The sequence below is a fragment of the Anomalospiza imberbis genome, chromosome 14, assembly GCF_031753505.1.
Source record: "Anomalospiza imberbis isolate Cuckoo-Finch-1a 21T00152 chromosome 14, ASM3175350v1, whole genome shotgun sequence".
Taxonomy (NCBI): Eukaryota; Metazoa; Chordata; class Aves; order Passeriformes; family Viduidae; genus Anomalospiza; species Anomalospiza imberbis.
The window spans coordinates 13,440,364-13,462,067 of NC_089694.1; the positions used below are offsets into that span (position 1 = coordinate 13,440,364).

At 39.5% G+C, this 21,704-nt stretch overlaps 1 protein-coding gene across 6 annotated transcripts in view; it reads right to left on the reverse strand.

Moving 5' to 3' along the window:
• Positions 1 to 21,704, reverse strand: part of AFF2 (ALF transcription elongation factor 2) — a 350,681-nt gene that overhangs the window by 265,940 nt on the left and 63,037 nt on the right. The gene's annotated exons all lie outside the window — the stretch shown is intronic.

The window sequence follows — 21,704 nt, forward strand, 5'->3', positions numbered from 1 at the left end:
GCTGCTCCTTATCGCTAATAATAACATCAGATTAGTGGATTTAGGCCAGCCGAGTAGCAATGCCTTTTCTGATCCCTTCTTAAAGCAGCTCTTTCCATCTGTCTAGCCAAGCTTTCCTCTGCTTGTATGGGCCAACGATTAAGTCTTAAATGGAGCTTCAATTGATACCATGTGGGATATCTATACAGAGGTTCATTGTGTTGCTAAATTCCAGCCAAGACATTTATCAACTCTGACTACTGCTTACTTCAAAACGGCAAAACACCTGGATATTTCCAAGTACAAATATTCCTACACTGTGTTGCCTTCGCAAATAAGCACAATAATTAGACAATCCGATTTCAAAAATGCACTATTTGCTAAGATCCTCCAAACAAGATACAAGATCAGACACCAAGCTCATTTCAGATAGCGTGACTCAACTGAGTACTGCGGAGTACTGGCTGCATGACTTTCTGCACATTCAGAACCCATCCCACAACCTATCAATTAATGGGCGACTTAACACTTAAGCACAGTATGGCTTGCCAGCAAGAGTGGTTTTCAACTGGGGCTTTTGAGGTCATGACTGAGCAATTTGGACACTGGCAGAAAATAAACTGCACACATCCCCACCTCCACTCACACACCCCCTCCTCCCAGTACAACTTTTTAAAAGAACTATTATTGGTTTTATCAACATTGCTTTTAATAGTAGCTGAGTATAGTAGCATAAGCAAGATGTAATATCCAAATGCCAAACACTTTCAATAAAAATTACTAAAGCCAATTAGAAAGTAAATCTGTTTTATTACCCCTCCTCTTTTTAGCGGTTTTTAGTTTAAAGGTCACTTTGTATTCCTAGTGAGGCCACTTACAGTATGTTAATAACTGACATTTCCTCTTCTAACATATAATGCAGGCCTGACAACTGCTGTGCAGTAAAGATAAGATGTGAAACCAATATTCTCATAAGAAACCAGTATTTCTAGATCATGCAAATCTTCTAACTCCAGTGCTTGTTTAGTTTTTAACAAGGTCTGGCTCATTCCTAACCTTGATCAAAAAAGTGTTTCCACATGGCAGTCAGACTCATGCCAAGTATAGCTACACACAGAAAGTTGCCTGACTTAATCAAGCAATTCTGGAGACATGAAATGAATATTTAGCAAGGTCAAAGTCAGACTGCTCTTTGAGAAGCAGCAATTGCTGACAGTTGAATGAGCAGCACACAAATCTGGGATCCTATTTTAATACCTACATATTTTCACTATTTGTCATCCTGTTAACAAAACTGCATTAAAACACAATATTAGAAATCTAAGAACATTTTTATGGAAAGGATAAAATCTACTGTATATTTATGCATGTCATAAAGCCCATAATGTATCTTGCATGAAACCATTTATCTTCATTTCATAGGGTCACAACAAGTACACACTACTTTTCTTTCAGGAAGCCTGTGGCATGTTGAGCCAGGCATCAGTCATAATAAGAAAGACAAACTTATTTCATTTTAAAATGGTGCATGAAGTAAAATGGAAAAGTCCAAATTTTTTAATTAACAGGATAGTGAGCATCACTTATCTTCAAAAACAGCAAATTGGAATTAATCACATTTCAAGACCAAGTTAATATTCTCTCTCTCTTCTACAAAATGACTGTGATTGATCTAAATCTAGTTATTTCATGCAAAACTAGGTTAAATACTGTAGATCTTTATGACCACACAGAAAGCATTACCATGACAGACTATGCTATTGTATTTCTGTTGCTGGGTAAGCCGCAGTAAGTCCAACCGCAAGCGATCAAAACAGGGAAAAATCTCCAAGCCTTGAGAACAAAATGTATGCCTGGTAACTTTTCTATAGGAACAAACTACTGACTTGCCTGGACACCCAGGTCCAGTAAGAATGCCACCCATCACACCCCTTTCTCTCTTTGGCACACATGAGGGCACCACAGCCAAGGACAGCCCACCCACCCACAGCACAGACATCCACAGGCTGCTCCCATGTCTGACTGCCATGGAGCCATCCAGAGAGGGTCACTGAGGCACCAGGGGCTCCTATCATGTGACCTTCCACACCCCTCTTTCTTGGGGCACCTCACAAGCTCCAGGTATGGCCAGGATCAGTGGGCACCTTTCTCCATGAGAAGAGATGCTAATCTTTAGGAGGTACCTCTAGGGAGGCACCTGAAGTCTCCAAGTCTGGGCAACTCTGCTCATATGCACAGAACTGTCGGAAAGGATACCATCTTTTATACTTTTTTTTTTTTTTAAACACACGCACATACATACATATGTAAAATTTATTTACTATCTGTGAATTACCATGTACTGAGACATGCTGGTATCTCAGTACTGCTATAAACCATACTAGCTCTGTGACCATGTAAAACACTGTTAACACCTCAATAATTAAGGAAAATGAGGAGCAATAACATCATAAGAAAGTATGACAAACATAATTGTAAACCTTCTTTTGATTCGTATGTTATTTAGTGCACATACACATAACAAAGCTTCTTCACAGCTTATCTACCAATATTTAACATCACAGTTCAATAGCATGATTTCAGGGTTTATCAACTGTCTGAAGCCAATGTGAACAAAGGCCAGATTTCTTTGCACATCAAAAGAGAGCTATGTACTGTCAAAAGAGAGATCTATACAACACCCAAAGAACAGGCAGCAAACGCTGGTTTTACTGAGAAAAGCTGGTGACTGGATATTTCCAAGATAAAAATGACATCTTATTTGGTGAGCCATCCAGTTAGATGCTGAGAGTGCAGCTCACCATTTCTCTCCTCAGATTCTGGCAAGATTTCCCACCCCTCCAATTCAGTTTCTTATAAAATCTTACAGAACTTCCTGCTAGCAAGAAGGCAGTCACAGGGATGTGGCTGTATGAAGATAATCAGATTCCTGAGGGAGCAAAGGTCCTCATTTATTTTTTTTTAAATCCTCAGAGGAGTGATTTTCTCCTAACACACACACCCCCCCCCTTACCCTATTGTGTCTTACTGCTTAATTAGCTGCCGGATGAGATGTAGTTCTGTTTGCACCAACTTTATGTCTACTGTAATTGCCCTGAGTTGCAGTTCCGAGAAGAAAAAATTGATCAAATAACTACATATTTTGTTTGATTAATAATGAAAAAATCATTAAGGGATTAAAGTGAAACCATTTCACTCCTGTTGATCATGCTCAGCAATTTGAAATTATTTTATGATCCTGATCAATGTAATTAATGAGAATGGCTGTTAATTAGTTACACTAGTAGGTGGGCCACGTAAAACATATCCTCTTAGTGCCATAGAATATCATGCAATTAGAATTTGGGTTAATTCTGTAGCATTCCCAGAATAAGAGTTTAAAAAACTGCACAGGACCATGGTCTTTGAATTTTCTGCACACACACCACACAGACACACGTGCACACTCAGCCACGCAAAACGACTCTCATAAAGGCACCACGGACACACAGTTAATTTAGGACCATAATCAAACATTCTTTTTGCAACTGTCATCTTTATGACAAGTTCCTACACTCCCTTACAGCAAGATCTCCTCCTGGTACACAGGAACAAACCAGGTTTCAGTGTAACCTGGGGCTTCACTCTCAGCATCTTGTTAATTCAGTCACTCTCATCTGGTCCTTTCTGGTCTCCCCCTAAGGAGAGAGGTTTTTTTCAGGAGAAATAACCTCTTGGGTGTGAGCTGAGACAGACAATAAAAGTGTTAACTGCTTAGCAGTGCTATGTAGCTAATTAGCAGTATTACGAGTTTAAGGGTGGTTTTGATAATCACGGGGCCTATGAGGGTTCCCCATTCCCTAGGAACACAGGCAGATTAATACTTTTTCTTTGCGAAAGAAAAAAAAAGGCAACAAAATGAATTGTGGAAAAATGTGTGTATTTATATGGGGGAATACAGTTCAGGTTTGCATTTCCTGTAGGACCAGAGCAGGCAGTATAACATTACCCAAACTGAGGAAGCAACACGCTCCTAGAATTCCTCTCCAGCCAACTTATGCATTGGGTCTAAACACTGCAGCATCTGGAAAGAACATGCAGTCTCACAAAGGCAGAAGCCATTTCTGAAGCAGACTGGTCTATTGACAAAGCAGGTCAGAGAAAGGGAGGTCTGGGCACAGTGACAGACTGGGGCAGGACAAGGGCAAGAGGAGGGGATCCACCAGAGCTGAGCACAAAATTTCTGCCCCCCTTTTTCCAATAAGAACTTGGTGAGAGTCAATGATAGCCCTCCTTGCTCTGCAGCCTGTTTTGTTTGACATCTGCAAAGGTTTTTCCCTTTCTCCTCTCTTGTGCTCTACTCTAGTTGTAATATCTACACGAGCCTATGTATAGAATCTCAATATGACACCCATTTGGCTATACCTTGTAGTCACACACAAACACACTCCTGTACTAAGACATAACTACATCTGATAACCATTAAACTTCAAATATTTCTTTAAAAAACATATGGCCTTGTGATTAAAAAAATAACCACAGTCAATCAAACCATCACAAGTCATCCTTAAATATCAAAATGACAAGTGCACTAGAAATAAAGATTTGAGCTTACTCGTTGCATATTAAGAATATCCAAGATTAGAGACTCCAAAGGCAGAAGTGATTAACAGCCACACAACTAAATACACAGCCAAGCTGTGTTTGCTGTTGGTAGGGGAAACTCCAGGTGAGTTTGAGCTCCTGATGAAACCCTGACATGCTGGGTCAGTCCATGGCTCTGAACTACACTGTTTGCAGAAGGCTTTTTTCACTATTATCATCAGAAAGAAGGCAAGAGCTGTCTTCCTTTGAAAAAGGCTGACATATCAGTGAAGGAAGAGACAACAGAGCAAAACTACTGTGATAAACCTTAGGAGTAAGCAATCCTACAAGAGCCTGGGTCTAGCAGGACTCAAGTTGAACAAGCTCTTCAATGGCAATGACCCATCATCACCAGGGCACTGGGTGTAAGAGAAAGGGCTGTGTTTTAGACAAAGTGCTCCCCAACAAAAAGAACAATTCCCTATTTACAAAAGAGCACAAAAATATAAAATAAACATTGCCACTGTTTCTATAAGGTCTTAATGGTAATCTCAATGGACTGGATCCACATTCTGTGGAATCGGCCTCAGTCTTTACCTGCTGGTTCCTACACTAAATATTACACGTACATAACTGTCGGCTTGAGCCAGTGTATATTGGCCTCTTCAGATGAAAGAAAATTGGTGTCAGCAGCCTCCTGAGCACATTTTAATAATCAGCCTGATCATGGGTGCATGGCAGCTGCTCGATTGATGGTGTTAGACAGCGAATAAAGAAAGATGCCAGCAGTGCCCTCAGATCTGACATAACGAGGGAAACATCAGTCATTTGGCTAAAAGGCTCATAAAGGCTCCATCAGCTGTGACACAGGAGTCTGTCTTATGCAAAGCTAATGAGGAAATGTGGCAGCGTTAGCATTCTCTTTAGACAGTAACAAGTTGTGAGTGAGCTGCATTTTAGATGAAAAATTCAGTTGAAAACAGGGCAGTTTTCATGATCTCTGCCTAGATAATATCCTGATGTCTGGGACAGGCTGTTAGAAATGAAAAGATTTTGAAAGGGTTTTAGGACAGCCACTGCCAGTCCCAGTAGCCTGTGTATTGATTGTCAGTCAACAGAGTGTGTACAAAAGGATTAGCTCTTCTGACTAGATTTTGATCGCCCTCACCATGGATCTCAGACTCCCTTTAATGCTGGACACCTCTGGGTGTCCACTGGTCACCAGTGAGCAAGGACTGGGCACAAACAGGGCTCTCTAATGGATTGATGCAGACCTGAATGGGAAGCAGCGAAGACACAGCTGCACAACCCAGCCCTGCTGCTTTGAGCCCCTGAGGGCTTGGGAAGCAGCGGTTTGGAGTCATTTGAGAACACTGCCTGTGTCTCCTGTGTGAATATTTTAAAGCAGTCCTTCTTCAGGAGGGTACAGGCAGCTCACCCTGCCCATGGATTGGGTTGCAGATTGAGCCTGTGAGAACAGCATACCCTGGAGCTGTCAGAAGGGTTGCTTTGGAGGGTAAGGTAACAGTAGGGAAACAGGGAAGAAGAGACTTACAGATGAACTTTTGCTTTCAGTCAAATTTCCATTTCTAACAACTTCTCTCATTTCAGTTTCCCAGCATGCTGATATATTACACTAATTATAAGAACGACCTTCTCCCCTTCTACATTTTTTCTTCCTTCCACTGCTCCAGTCAGTAGATTTACAGTCTAATGTTATTTCTGTGTATGTCATGAGAGCCATTCCAACAGCAACAGGGCATTATGAAAAAAGCAGTCAAAAGGTAATTAGAAATCTTGTTGAAATGTTATGTTTGTTACGTGAGGATTACAGTGAATGATTCAATGAGCCTCAAAGTTCATCCTTAACATTGATAAGTGAGTTTCTGCCAAGAAATGCACAGCTGGTGACAGCAGGGATTCAGGGTTTGCGAGGGACACACACTTCTAAGGTGAAATTGGAGACAAGGATTAGAATCGCAGAAAACAAAGGAGGTCTTTATTCCTGGAAATGTTAAAGTCATTTTTCAGTGGCAAAGGAAATGCCATTTTTATAGCACATACCTAATCTTTCCCCTAATTTTGATAGCAGATGTTTAGTTACATAGGTACAAAGTGGGATTTCACAGAACAAAGAAAATGGCCATCAGGTTTTCTGACTTTGTTCCCACATCACATTGTGCCTTGTATGTGCCACATTGTCTACCCAAACATCTAGCTCCACATTAACCAAGCATCTAGAAAAATAAAATACTGATAAGAAGGATAAAGCTGCCAAAAGCCAGCACTCTGGAACTGTAGGTGTCCAGAAGCTACCCACACGTCCTAACATTCTATTCCAGTTCCCGCCCAAAGTTACAATGCTAATTGCCACAGGAATATTCAGTGTAGCCTGCCTGAAAAGGCAATCTGCTGAAGTAACTCCTATGAGGTTGTTTCCAAGCACTCTCAATTGCTCTAAGTAATGTTTCATTTATTCTTAGCGGTCCATCTCACCTGCATTTTTTCAGTCCTCTGAATGACCATTTACAACAAGTTTCAAAATAATACCCATTGACAGTAGCTACTATTCAGGTTAATTAATTAAAGTTTCTGAAGACTGTTGAGGTTCTTGAATGAAAGGTTACACACTGTATATCAGTGCTTCACTGATATTAGAGGAGGTAAAAAAATATAGGTTTTTCTTAAGAAAATTAATTCTCTGGCCTCCTTTTAGACCTCTGTACTGTAAACTTTGTCTAGCTGCTTTCTATATAGTAATGACTTACAGACCCTAATACCTTTCCTGGGAAGAGATTTCAAAATTGCACCAGCACTTTGGAACACCCTGTCAGCATCAGAGTTACACTAAAAATGGTTTAAGCACATAGTTTTTTAACAACAGGGCTTTATTTGTGCTGTAAGTTAACATCACTGAGGTATTTCACTATTATCTAATGCCATTTGCACTTACTTTTGCTTGATAATGTGGCTTTGCCAAGTTATACTAATATAAATTATGGAGTATTGGTTTGGGATATACTCTTTTTTTCAGTTGTATTTTAGAGCTGCACAATTTGTATGTGGTATTCTTTGCAGTTTACTTTCTACAATGTATGTGGTATAACCACACTGCCATTCAGTATAATGTATTAGGTTAAGGGCATATACTGCCTAGTTTGTGAGAAGCCAGAGAAATTTTCCTGAGAAATAAATGCATGCCCTAAAGCCATTTCTGCAAAATACTAAATGGTAAACAATTACAATGCTTATGCTAAGCTCCGTGTTAACAGCTGCATGTATTACAGACTGACACATCGAACATTGATACAGCAGGGGCTGTACAGAACGTATTTAAAACCATATTTCAAAACTTGTAACATGCCAACATGCAAATTAATAAATTTTTCTTTCCAAATGTCACCGGCATGGTGATTTCCTGCCAGCCTGAGCATCATTCTCCTGAAGCAGTAAAAGTAACACAGTCAATCTCCTCTGAATCCTATCTCCCCTGCTTCCTGCAGGGTCCCTGGGAGTTTATGATTCATATTCCAAAAGCTGTATGCAGTAGCCCTTTGGGGATATATATTAATGAAGAAATTTCCTCACACCAGAGCTGCCTCTTTATTGGAGTACGAAGGGTACAGTCTGTTCTGAGCGGCTTTTTAATTTCTCATAATTAACCCTGCCAGAATTAACATCGGTGGCATCACTGACAGCAAATTAAAGAAGCCACATCAGCCGAGTTAAAGCTTTTTCTGCCTTCCCCTCTCCCTCCTCCCCTTTTCAGCCCCCCCCATTTTCTATGTGTTTAAAGAAGAAAGTTCTCGAAGTCTGACAAGACGATCATTCTGTCATTGCACTAAGAGCCCTGCTGGGAGAGGTATGATTAGAGCATTTCCAGACTTCCCTGCCGTTAATACCAACCTATTTCAGCTCTTAACTGGCCTCGTGCCATGTAGATTTGTGGCAAAGAACCACGGTTTCAGTTTCTTTCACTCTATGAGGTACAGTGGCTCACCTGATCTCCTCTGTGAGCTGATGGAACCAAGATCTAAAGCCCTCTGCAGCATTCAGACAGCTTCTTCTACCAACAATGTATGAAAAGGCAGATCAGCTGTGCTTTGAGTCTCTTTAATCTAGCTTCATATCAGCCCCTTTTACACAATTCTGGACAGAAGATGAAAACATACTAGGAACACCAAGATACCCAAACAAATACATTTTTTCCTCTGTTCAGCCAGAAATAAATGTGTAAAATTTTGATATCCCTGCAGCCACAGCCACTTAAATGTTGAATTTAGGATAGAAGGAGAAAAGGAATGGACTATCAATGTCCTACCTGATTTTCTCCACTGCACGTCCAAGAGAAGAGAGGAATCCTGGAGAAAGCCCAAAGTGGTGAACGCCATTTTAAGAATTACAGTTCAAGCCTTCCTGTCCTGTTTGAGTGCTCTGAGCATCAAAGCCCTAGAGGTCAAAACTAGATTGGCTTACATAAATATTTACCCCATTGTTTGTCCTTTTGCTGAAAACTGCCGCATTATGAAGCTGAAACACCTACCAAAGGCAAGATATGATAAGACTGCTGCTGTTACAGTCACATGCGAAGTAGGAAGTAACAGTGGATGAACCAAAACACATTGCTCTCCATTCATCTACTTACTAATTTCTGTGGAAATCATATTTATTGATCCTCTTATTCCCTTTCTATAATCATAGCCTTTCATTAGCAAGGAATGAAACTTATGATCGTGGTCACTTTGCTTTCTGCAGGGGAGAACCTAAAGCACATACATATTTGCACATGATCACGCTAGGAGTTGGTGATTTTAAAGCCACAAGGAGAATTTCCAGTACTACCCTGCTGCTCTGCACTTGACTGATTTCACACTGCCTTTTTCCCATGAGCCTGGCACTGCATCCCAATTCAAATTTCCAAGTGTTAAAGCATTTGCCTGGACTTCAAAATGTCTGTGTAAATACAGGATGGAAATTTTGCACAACACTCTATGTGAAGCATCCTCCATTACCTGGTATGATGTTATTGTAAATATCAATCTAAAAACCCCAAATCCACGAAGCCAATAATATTTTCAGAGATCTGATGGCTTAAGACCAAGAATAGGGATTTCCATCAGCAGAGGGTAGAAGTCAGGGAGAACACAATGACTCTGAGCAAGCATGTGACAGCTAACAGAGGTGCACACACACTTTCCTCGACAAACCACAGATTGCACTGTAAAACACTGCAGTTGGTATAGCACTGGAAATGTGCCAGTGCAACCAGAATGAGGATATGCTTCCTGCATTGTCATCTCACTTGATAGGCACTGTTCGAACACAATCTGTGCGCAATTTCAGTGTGCCACGGAGCCCACCAGAGGGAAAGGATCTGATTTACATTCAGCGGTCTGAAAGGTCGCAGCAATGATGGTGCTGAAGATTACTTGCAGATATGACAGCAGCATCAATTTCTTGAGACTATAATAGTAAGTGTTTGTGTCTGTCTCTGTACACAAAAATATATGTGTAGTTCTGAGAGAAGGAAATTAAATTACTAAATAACTTTCTGCATTAAAACTGGGGGACAATTGGATTTTTCCAAAAGTTGCCATTATCTCTGACTTTTTCTATTATTTGGGAAGCAAACCAACCTTGAGAGGGAAACAGTTTAGGACAGAACTGGTTCCATGAGTGTCTCAGTTCACAATGGAAGAGGGATGGTACGTAGCACCAAAGTACTGGATCTGAAAGGCAGCAAGAAATTAGAGCCAAATATGCTCTGAAGACAAGCTCTTCATCTGGTTATAATTCCCATGTAACTCCAGCTGAGAGGTTTATGGGAATGTCAGCTTTAGTCATCAGTAAATTGTCCTTCATACAGCTACAGTCCTGGACCATATTCTTGTCCACCTTTAACTTTTCTGATCTAACTAAGTCTCACCATTTTAATTAACTCCCTGTGACTCTTCCCAAAAAAGACTACAGCTGAGAAGATTACCAGCTGCAGGGAATTTCTGGGATTGAATCTTGATGGTCCTGAGGAAATTACAAGAGGTTTCCAATATTCACACACCCTTCTGAGATGGTCCTCTCGATTATTTTTGACTATTTCCATTACTAACACACATCTTTTTAAAGGTCTACAGATGGGTAACTTAGTTGGGACTGCTGTAGCATAATAAGCCAGGAAGGAGGGAATACACATGAAAACAAACAGGCAAAGAGTGCTCAGAGCAACTGGGAAGGTATTTAGAGCTTAGTGTATAAAAATCTCTGAAGCCATTTGTTCTGTGTATGGCTGCAGTAAAAGAAACAGCAACAAGGACACAGAGATGCACCAACCAAGGGCTGCAATACAAATCATAGGCAGCAAGGTGATTTCTCTAATAACTACCTCACAACTGGTATTCTGTCCACAATTTTAAGCATCACACAGATAAGCTAGTTTTACTGTAGAGGGGGTGCAGCTTCAGAAACCTTGACTAACATTGGGTACTTAAAGTTATCTCATATCAAGACAGGCCAAAGTGACCGAATTTATTCTTGACAGGAAAGAGAAAACTTTGAAATGACGGAACAGAAATATTTCATTTCAGATTAGGAAAAATTTTCATATAGCACAGAGATGTGGGAGATGGGGAGAACTTGTTCATTACCAGTTAAAATAAAATAAAGCCAAAACTGTGGCCATTATTTCACATTTGGAAATAAAGAGCCAGTATCTGCTATCAGTGACAGCTATAAAAGTCTCATTGATTTCAATGAAAGCTGCAAGTGTGCATCTAATTGAGGAATCTGGATCACAAAATGTAAAGAAAAATCATTTTGCTTAGAAAGTAATGAATATGCCACATTATGCTGCCAAGTAATATTACTGCCACAAAGTCTCAATGAGTTTATGAAACAGATTGATATTTTTATTAGTAGAGAGTAGATTGAAAGAGAGCAACAAAACAAAATGAGGATGAAAAAAGGTAAAAGAAAGCAGGTTTGCTGGGCCAAATGGCTTTTTCATGTCCATAAAGTGCTAAGTGTATTTCTAATTAATTTCCCAATTCAAACAGCCAGAAATAAAAAACAGGCTTTTGAGTGTGCTGTGAACTCAGGAGAGACTCTGTAGACTTGGACAAATAATAGTATAAAATGGTTTATGAAACCAGAGGGTTTATGGTCTATAAATAACTTCCATGTATTTTTATTCTTTACACGTACAGTATTACTGAGGACTGGATGATAGCTTTTCACTGCTGCCTGGTTGACTTCTTCCACACACACACCCAAGGTAATGACGATATTGATCCTGAAGAGACATTTTTTGAGACAGATAAAAAAGCCACACAACTGAAATAATAGAAAGGGCCTAGCAACTTTAGTGGTAAAGCTGTGGTCCTTTAAGTGAACTGCAATTTGCCATACAGTTTAAAACCTACATCCTAATAACTTCAGGCATCTAGGATGAAAGAAAAAAAAAAATAAGAAGAAAAAAAGAGTAAGCCATCTAAAAGATGACTTATGGCATTTAGTGCCTTTAACAGCCCTTTAGATAGCTAACATATAAATTTTTAGGAATCCAGGTATTATTTAAATCAAAAAAATATGTAAGATATGTGTATTTGTCAATGTAAACAAGAGACTCACTGAGAAAATGCTTCTGATCTTTAGATTTACAGCACGCTCTTTTTTTGGCTAAATGTGCAATTCAAAACGTGCCTAATTCCTAAAATCCATATATGTGACACTGCCTGGGTTTCCATGACTACTGCTCTGAAAACCATATTAATTATTCAAGAGGTCCATGCCATTCTCCCTGTGTTCCATAAGGAATGCTGGGAAGCACTGTCTGCCTTTATAGAGTAATACAGATATTTAAAAGGACTGCATCGCTGGCTCTAAATACCACAGATATTTTCTTACAGAACTGTGACATCTGCATGATAGGTCCCATAAATATTATCCAAACACTCCAGTGCATCAGTAGAAAAAGAAAAATGAAAAAACCAAAACAAAATCTCCAAACCAGAAAAACTCTCCCCTTTGCTTTTTTTCTTCTCTGTTTCAGCAATCTTCAAAAAGGTGCTTTAATTCTAGTCCCTGTTTATCATCCTGATATAATCCTATTTTAAACAAAGTCAACTAGCTTGCATGCAGGAGGGATTAATCGCCTGTGTTTTTCTAGAGGATATAGTTTCAAATGGTGAGACTTACATTAAATCAAATTTCTCACATCAGCTGTGACTAAGCAGCTGTTTGCCATATCTGTTGATCTCTGTATATTTTAATAACCATAATCAGTGCAGAGAACATTCTTTAGAGATAACATTATCAAAACACGCTGTAACAAAGTAAGGAATGTCAGTGTTGGAGCGGTACATACCACCGCCGACGTCCTGTCACAGCGGAGCGATCAGTGCCAATCACACCACAGCAGCACTGGCGCATTACGGGGCCAATTACCCAGAGGCAGAGAGGAGAGGAAAGTGGGCCAGATCCTCTTCCAGTGGGAGCAGAACAATGGAGTTATCCCAGATTTATACCTATGTGACTGAAAGCGTAATCTGGCCAAGCATCAGTCTTGCTGAGAGTCGCTTGGGATCTCAGATTGGCATATATGTACTACTCAGGCAGCCCTCATAGAAAAAGTCCACAGGATGTAAGAGAAAATGAGGGCTTTTCTGCAGAATTTTGCAAGTCAAACCACTATAGAAAATGACACTGCCGAGATATATTCTAGACCTCAATTAAACACTCTTTATTCCTTCCATATTTTAGCTGTAAAAATAATATTCTGTTTTTACTGACTACATGCTTAGGGAATATTTTTCTGCTAAAGAAAATGTGTTTATTTTTTCTTTCCAGAACCTTCAAGTCCAGCTCTATTACATTCTCCAGGAACATGTACAGCATATCTGCTGCATATGCTGCTACCCTTTTACCTGAAGTGGGGATTTAACTGGTAAGATGAATCTGAATTTCCCCAAAGCAAGGATACAGCCCTGTCACCACAAAAAAAAGTGAATGACAGGGAAAACAGAATTCCAGATTCAAAGCCTATTGAAATCACAATGCCCTGAACACATCCCTGACACTCCCTGAGCATGATCAAATACATAATAATAAACAAACCTAAACGTGCAGAAATATTTTCATGTCTCGGAACCACAGGAACACCCACCACGCCTGAGCCTACCTCTCCCCATGTCCTGTCTCTTTACATCTTTACAGCACATCCCATTGTCCAGGCTGGTCAGCATCCTGACGTGGGCCACAGCACAGTGGAGGTGCAGGAGCAGGACCCAAGACTGAGGTGGCAGATTTTTCTGAGATCTCCCACATCCTCTAGCACTGACTCACCCCCTCTCCACAACTGCTGATGTTTGCTGGATGAAGATCTCTGCCCCTCGGGCTGTGTACAGCACCGAGCACAAACCTCACCCTCCCCCAGGTCAGCTCTGGCATCAAGACATTGTTACGATACAGCCAATACACTACTACATACAACGATCATTTCCAGTTGCCTGTTTTCAGGAGTTTGTTTTTTTAATCTTCCTCCCAAACACATTCCACTAACAGGGCACCATCATTACTATTATTATTTACTATTCAGATTGCAGCTCTAGCGCCCACAGTGAGCTTTCTTTATTACTCCCAAGTTCTCACTTGCCATATAAAGTGCTCCATCGAAATACAGATAAAAAGTAATTTCCTCAAGAGCAAGGTGTGAACAGAGCATACTTAATTGTGCACTGTTATATCAACTGTATAATGTTGCAATAAAATTCCAAAACAATGTGATTAAAAATTATACCAAATGAGGATACCTAGGTGCCATAGCCAGTCAAAGCGCATTTATCCAATCTAAATTATATGCTAAGCAAATAAAATAAACATGCAATTTGCTAATTAAAGTGCACTCTCATGTATCCTGTAACCACCATAAATTATAGAGCAACATTTAATTTTTGACTGTTTAGCAATGTTTATGACTGCTTTACTAAATTAAACACAGAACGAAGGGGGCAAATTAGTAGGAAAGCAGTGCTTTTCCCCATTTCCTTTCAGATTTATTTTTTCCATAGTTCTGTTGTTCTGGTTTTTAGTGATTGCACCTTTCTATTACAGCATGTTAATTTTACTGTGGATTTTCTCTATTTTTACTTCCAAAGTTCTACTCTATTCAATTCCAGCTACTTTTGCAAATTCTCTCCAATATGGAAGTCAGCTTATCTTAGTGGAACAATCCTTTCATAAAAACTCCATGCTCAAAGTCCCCACATTTGGACAATGACAAGAATGATGGGTTTTCCCCCTCAAATAAGACAACGGTATTTCAATCCTTTCATTTCACCCAAAATCAACTGCCCAAATCACAATAACTGGGTTCTAGTTGAGGCTGTGAGCCTTCCATCATCTGGAGTCAAATGCTGAAGGCATTCCTGGACTCCACTTGAGGGGAACTGTCAACAGTTGGGGTTTGTTTTCTTTCAAAATCTAAGAAAAGTCTCAGACTGTTTGTCTGACAACCAGGTTAGCTGTGTTTTAAACTTCTGACAAACACGGTTTTATCCCAGAATATGGTCAGGTAAAGAGAAGGAGGAGCGGGGACAGAAGCCACTGTTCAATCCCTTAATCTACTCTTTTCTACAACAGAAATAATTAAGGGATCTGACTCTTGTCTCAGTTTCTTGCTTCCTCACTTACCACCCCTGTTCTTCCCTTTGCACTCATGTGGAAAGCAAAATATCAATAATTATCAATATCAATTATCAATAAAAATATCAATAAGGTGCAAAGTGGCTCATTTTCAAATTCACACCCAACACCCAAATATTAAAATTCCTCAAAATTTTCTATCTACCTGAACTTCAGAAACCATTTATGACTAATGTATTCTTGTAAGTTAAAATGAAAGTACCAGACCACAGGACAACCTTTGCAGCTGGCCATTACCTCGAGCAACTGTTCAGTGGTATCAGCACTGGAGCTGATGTTCTGCACCCAGGAGTTACCTGCAGGCTGCCCCCACCCCTAGATTCCACTGGCACACTAAACCCTCTAGAAATGTGCAGTGGATCACACACGACCTTCCTGGGCAGCAGCGCTCCTGAGACAGTTTGGCAGATTCTGATGCTTTCAGAAATGCAATTCCAAACCAACACATAATTGCCAATGCACTGGAAGAGTTTTATGCAACTTTAAAGATGATTAAGGGCAAGAAAATCTTTCAGCTGAAGCCAGGGATCACTCCAAGAAGCCCCAAATGGCTATATCCAAACAGGGTACAGAAACTGCTGCTGAGAAAACCTTCTTACAGAGGTCAGAGTGCTTTGCTGGAAATGCACAATGCCAACATCCTAATGTCAGTAAATTTATCCAAAAATTAGAATCTTTGCTGAGCCATTTTTTTCTAGAATAATCTAGAACTGAATGCTATCAGAAACTGGTCAGCAGATACTCTTCACAGAGTAGGGCTTCTAACAACAAAGAGATCAAGGAACACTTTCTCCACCTTTTAGTTGCATTTGAGCATAGTAATATTGTTTCATACATGTCTTCCTTTCACAGCAACTGAGATGAGTGAATCTGTACTTTGTTCGTTACAGATGCCTTTTTAATTGGTATTACTTTGCTGGGAGGATCAATGACTTACCTCAGTGCTGCCCAATTTGCAGTTTTGCTGCAAGACCTTTTCCCTTAGAAATACTCCTAAATTCTTGTCTTCAATGAAAACTGCCTCTCACTAGAACAAGGAAATAATTTTGCTATCTAATCTGCCTCCTGAAACCTTGCCTAAAGACAGCTCCTGCCTCATTGGTAATTTATTTTTTGGGAAATGGGAAGAAAATGCATTTCTTTTTGTCGTTCAGGCCATCCTTTTTCTAATTTTTCCTGCCGACTGGCATTTAATAATATTGCTTCTGCAATGAACAGAAAGCACAAGATTCTCTTGAAAACAAAATGTTGCAATTTAGGGGAAAAAAAAGAAAGTCAATTTCTTCTTCTTACACATCCACAGAGATATGTTAGCTAGAAAATATCCATTATGCCTTGCCCATGGGGGGGTATGACACCATCCCTCAAACCTCTGCTTATGCCATGTGATGTAAAATAATTTTAAGTACTAGACAGAAACAGTCCCTGCAACCCTGCAGGTTTAAGGATGAATCATAGTTTCTGCTCTCTGAATTATGTCTCCATCTGCTTTGATTTTGGGGATTGGAACTCGATCTTGGACAAAGGAAGTTGATGCCAACAGCTCGTGAAGCCAGTGCCCATCAAAGAGATGTGCTGGCTTTAAACTGAATGGCCCATGTCAGTAAATACTGTGAGGCTGAACACTCCAGTGCAGGGACACCATATGTGAATTGAGAGGAATCAGCAAATGCCTAATTCAGAGGTTTTAAAATGGTTTTACTTTGCATTGGTGAGGTTCTAGACTCAGTAATATTTGGTCCAGCTGTTTATCAGACACAGCACATTTACATATGACCCTCTTCAATCCCTCCTCCCCTCCTGCCAGCTGAGAAAAATCAATAGTGCTTTGTTGTAGGGTTGTGAGAAATTCCAGAAGTGCAAGATAAGCTACTCTTTCTCGGTTCAACCCTAATAGCCAATGGAGCTCAAGGGAACTCACAGTTACCAGGGATATGGCTCACTACTTCTGTGCTATAATGACTTAAGAATATTTTAATGCTGGGAAAAAAGAGTTGTCATCATTTCCAAATTTCTTTCTGCGAGATACTTACATATGATGTCCTGGGAAGCCTTAGTATGAGGCCTGAACTTTTGGACAAATGGAACCAGAAGGTCTCTCACCTCCTTCTTCTCCCAACATGAAAAAGCAAACTTATTTTAAAGTAAAAAATAGTGGTAGAAAGCATTTTTAATTAATTCCCAAATTACTTAGAAAAGCCCATTTTATAGGAAAAAAAGCAACTGAGTTACAAAAGAATTCAAGCATCTTATTCATCTCTGTTTTACCACTGTGAAGCCAAAGTAACACCACGGGGCTGAATTGTATTAGACTAGACTTCCCGAAAATAAAGATCACAGCCTTGCCTGTTGACCTCTGCAGGATTTTTGCCTATGTGATGACTGCAAGATAAAGCCTTTTGACAAAAAATGAAACTCAATTTTAAAAGAAAAACGTGTAAAAGAAAATGCAAGGCAATTATCTGATTACTAATAGGAAGAGGTACAGAGCCACAAAGTATAATGTTCAAGGGATTATCCAGCTTTGAACAATGCTTGCTTAACAGCTGCTACCAAACTGTGGTTTGTGTACTTGGCAGAGAGTTTCATTAATGATAATCTACAGTGTTTACAGCCCATAGGCCTCTAAATATGTTAAGAACCTTTTTTATTTGTATTTTATAATCCTTTTCTCTTATGTTTTATGTTTTTCTTGATATTTTTGAGATCTGAGGGGGTTTATGTTTCAAAATGATTCATTCTGCTCTGACAACTGCAGAGCAAGATTGCAGTAAATGTTCCCTTGTTATCAAGACTATGTATTTATAAACAGAAAGGAAAACCATCTAAATTCATACCAGGATTTGGATCACCACCAGCTAATACATTCAGATGCCAATATACAGTGCTCCATTGTTTACATGCGAAAGTAAATGTCAAACAGAGGTGTCTTTGCCAGTTACTAGATATTCCTCAGTCACTCCTTGGATCTGTCAGGTTGCAGCAAATTGAAACTGCCTTATTTTTGACATTGCATGTGACCTGAACTTCATTTAGAGGAATCCTGCAATTATTTTAAAGGTATGGTATTGATTAAGACCTAGATTTGCTTTAAAATTTGGTTTTCAAATGCATCCCTGGTCTGTTCTCTATGGCAACACTTAGGTAACATCAGGAAAACAGAACATAATTAAGGATATAATTTTGTTGTGGAAGGCATTATGTATTATGCAGTACACTAGGAAGATCATCACGATTCAAATGCCAAGTCACTGAGTCCTGGCTGCAATGCTTTGAACACACGCTATTTCAGTGGCCATGATTCTGTCACGATAAAACCAAAGGAGATTATTACTTCAAAGCAATTAGCGTAGCTAATTCTGACACAGGGCAACACACTTCTCCTTCAGCCTTTCCCCCCTTTTGTGCTCTCCCCCTCGTTCTGGGACTCGTGCGCGTTCGGTGGCGGCGTTGCGCTCAGCTGCAGAGCCTCCTGCCAGGCTGCGCTCCCGGGGACTGGCACTGCAAAGGCTCCCTGCACCTGCCCGCTGCCAGCCAGGGCTCCCAGAGATGTGGGATGCCCGTTCCAGCTGGTTCCACAGGCCCAGGGACACCACACCTCGACCCACCGGAGCTCTGGGGTTTTCACACTGGCCCTCCAGAGCACTGAGCTGCTGATCCAGCCTCACTAAAATGTACACTTGAAAGAAAGCCTCTCTCCTCCTGATCACTATTGGTTTCTATAGAAACAAGAAGGAACCTCTGTTCTTCTCTAAATTTTTCCCCTAATGTTTTTTGCAGACTGTGTGAAAACAATTTTTTCTAAGTTTTTTTTTTTTTAATTTTATTTTTTAGACTCCACAGCCCTCCATTTCTAGCCTAATTCATCCAATTAAAGAACAATACATTAAATAAAAAATAGGCATGGGGTTTAAATTTTAAGCAACTAAATCCTATGCATTAACTGTCTGGTCAATCCATCTCTCCTGGGTCATTTTACGACTCAAGCATTTCAAAGTAAATAGTTTAAAACAACGGTACATCACAAGAGTTAAAAGGGGTCAAGAGGATATTTACTTAACCACTAGCTGACTTTTTAACTTAGAAATATTTCAGCAGTTACTGTATTTAAATGAAATCTATCTCTTCAGCATCCCCATAAATTATTCTAAAACTCCAGGGTTCCCATCCACGTTGTGAGTCACCACCCCAATGCCTGAAACTTCTTATTTAGAGAATTGTGATGTTTGCTTGCTTTGTTATTTTGCCCTTCTCTGGAGACTGCATTTGCACAGGAATTGCTACAGCTTGTAAATATTCTATCTGCCTTGTTGTAATCATTGCGCAAATATACTTGCAGTCAGTCATATAAAAAAAAATAAGGGCTGTTGAGCCATGAAAAATTGCTCTAACACAGGTTTGACTTTAAAAAATTAGAGAAGAAAATCTTTACAACAAGTAGAGAACCACAGCCAGAAGTGAAAGTGATGTTATTTGGGATCTACTGTTCTCTCCTATCACAAAAAAAAGGAAGCAATAATTATTCACACCACGATGATGCAATTTAATGTCGGTTTATAAAAACAACAATGAGCACTCAATTTCAGCATACACATATAACTTTCTTTTATTGTCAATTCATATTTACTCACACGTTTACTTGGGGAGTTTAATATTCATGCACATACAAATCACTTACTGTAGGTAGAGAGTTGAGCTAAACAGAATAGAGGTTGATTATATCAGGCAATTGCAGATGGGACCAAATTGATTCCTGATGTCGTACTAACACAGTAAAGTGACACACAGGACAGCTTCTGCCCACAGGTCTGAAGGAAGAATTCTGTACAAATACTGGGTTTGCTACTGTTGCTACCACACCAGCACTGTCAGATTATCAGTAAAGATAAGAACCGGACCGTGGAGCTGCAATCTTTGAAGTGTTATTTGTTTTATAATCCTATGTTAGCCTTTTTTTGCTTTAAACGAGTTAAAATCCTTCTGCAGGTGCTAAAAATATTATGAGAGCTGTAAACTGAACAAAGTGCTGTGTCAGATTCCTCCCTACTTAAACTCTAAGTCAGCACACAATTCTTGTACTTCTATATATAATGTTATGACTTTCAGCACCAGCTCTGAGGGTCTAGCACAACAATGTGCAGGGCTGAAGTCACCTCAAAGCCCTTGGAGGATCTCATTAAGGTCGTTACTCAAAAAGGTATTTTTTCTGAAGGAAAAAGGAAAAAAATGCACTTATTGTTTCTTTCACTAAATAATTTGTCTCATGTTTTTTAATCTATTTTTTCTTGTTAGATTCAACATGGCAGCTACAAATGCAAAACTAATTCAACACAGAAGTAATGAATAAAAAAGCATGCCAATGTTATTTTTTTTCAAAACAGTCTATCATAGAAACAGCTGTTCAATATTAATTGTTTCACATTGCCAGAGAGAACTTGTCCCATAACTAACATATTTTCAATTTCTTGGAAAAACAATTATGAAGTGTTTGCTCCATAGGAACTAATCAAACTAGAAGTCATAAATTTACAGAGGTTTTGTTCCATTTCACCATAGAAAAATAATCTGTGTCCATAAAGAACCATTTTCAGCATTCATTCTACTTTTTAATATTTATTAAAAAAAAAAGCCAAAAATCAAACAAAAAATCCAACAGTTCCAGCACAGACTGGCACTCCTCGAAGATTAACATGAGAAAAGATGTATATGACTGGCTTATTCCAGCACTCAGCAGTCCATCACTGATGCACTGATATTAATAATGTTGGAAATATTGAATGCCTGGTAATCTGCCAAAAAATTGTATGGTACCTACTATGCACTTTCTCCTCCTGTCTCTCCAGGGAGAAACAGCTCTCTAGAGCTTCATGCCAAGAAACTTATTTTAAGGGATATATTGGTCAAAGGAGGGAGGATGAAAATTTCATGCTAAGAACCAGAAGAAACATGTGTGCCACAGCTAACTATTACTATTACACCTAGAAAGAATTTAATATATGCTAACTCAAAGTGAATGGATACATATGATGCAGAAGAGTGCAAGACTTATGCTAGTTCAGAAAATCTCTGTGAAAGTGCAGAAACTCTCTTTGTCAACATTAGATTATAGTGAGGCCTACATGCCCCTAATTTGGCAGTGGGGGAAGAAAAAACACCTTATTGACATTATTCAGCTTTTAGAAGTAGAAAAAAATACCAACGTAAAAAACCCAAAAGCTTTAGAAACGGATGCAGTGATATACTTTATTTTGGGAACAGCAGAACATGCCTTCATTCTTTACCTTACTCCTGCTTTACCCTACATACAACTCCAGGCCACACCTGTGCGTGGCCACCTCCAGCTCTCGTGACACAGCGAACAGAACCCTCTGCCTCCCTCAGTTTGCTGTGGCTGCTATTACAAGATTATGTAGCAAAACAAGAATATCCAGTTGTTGGTCATTGATTTATCTATAAAACAGTAACTG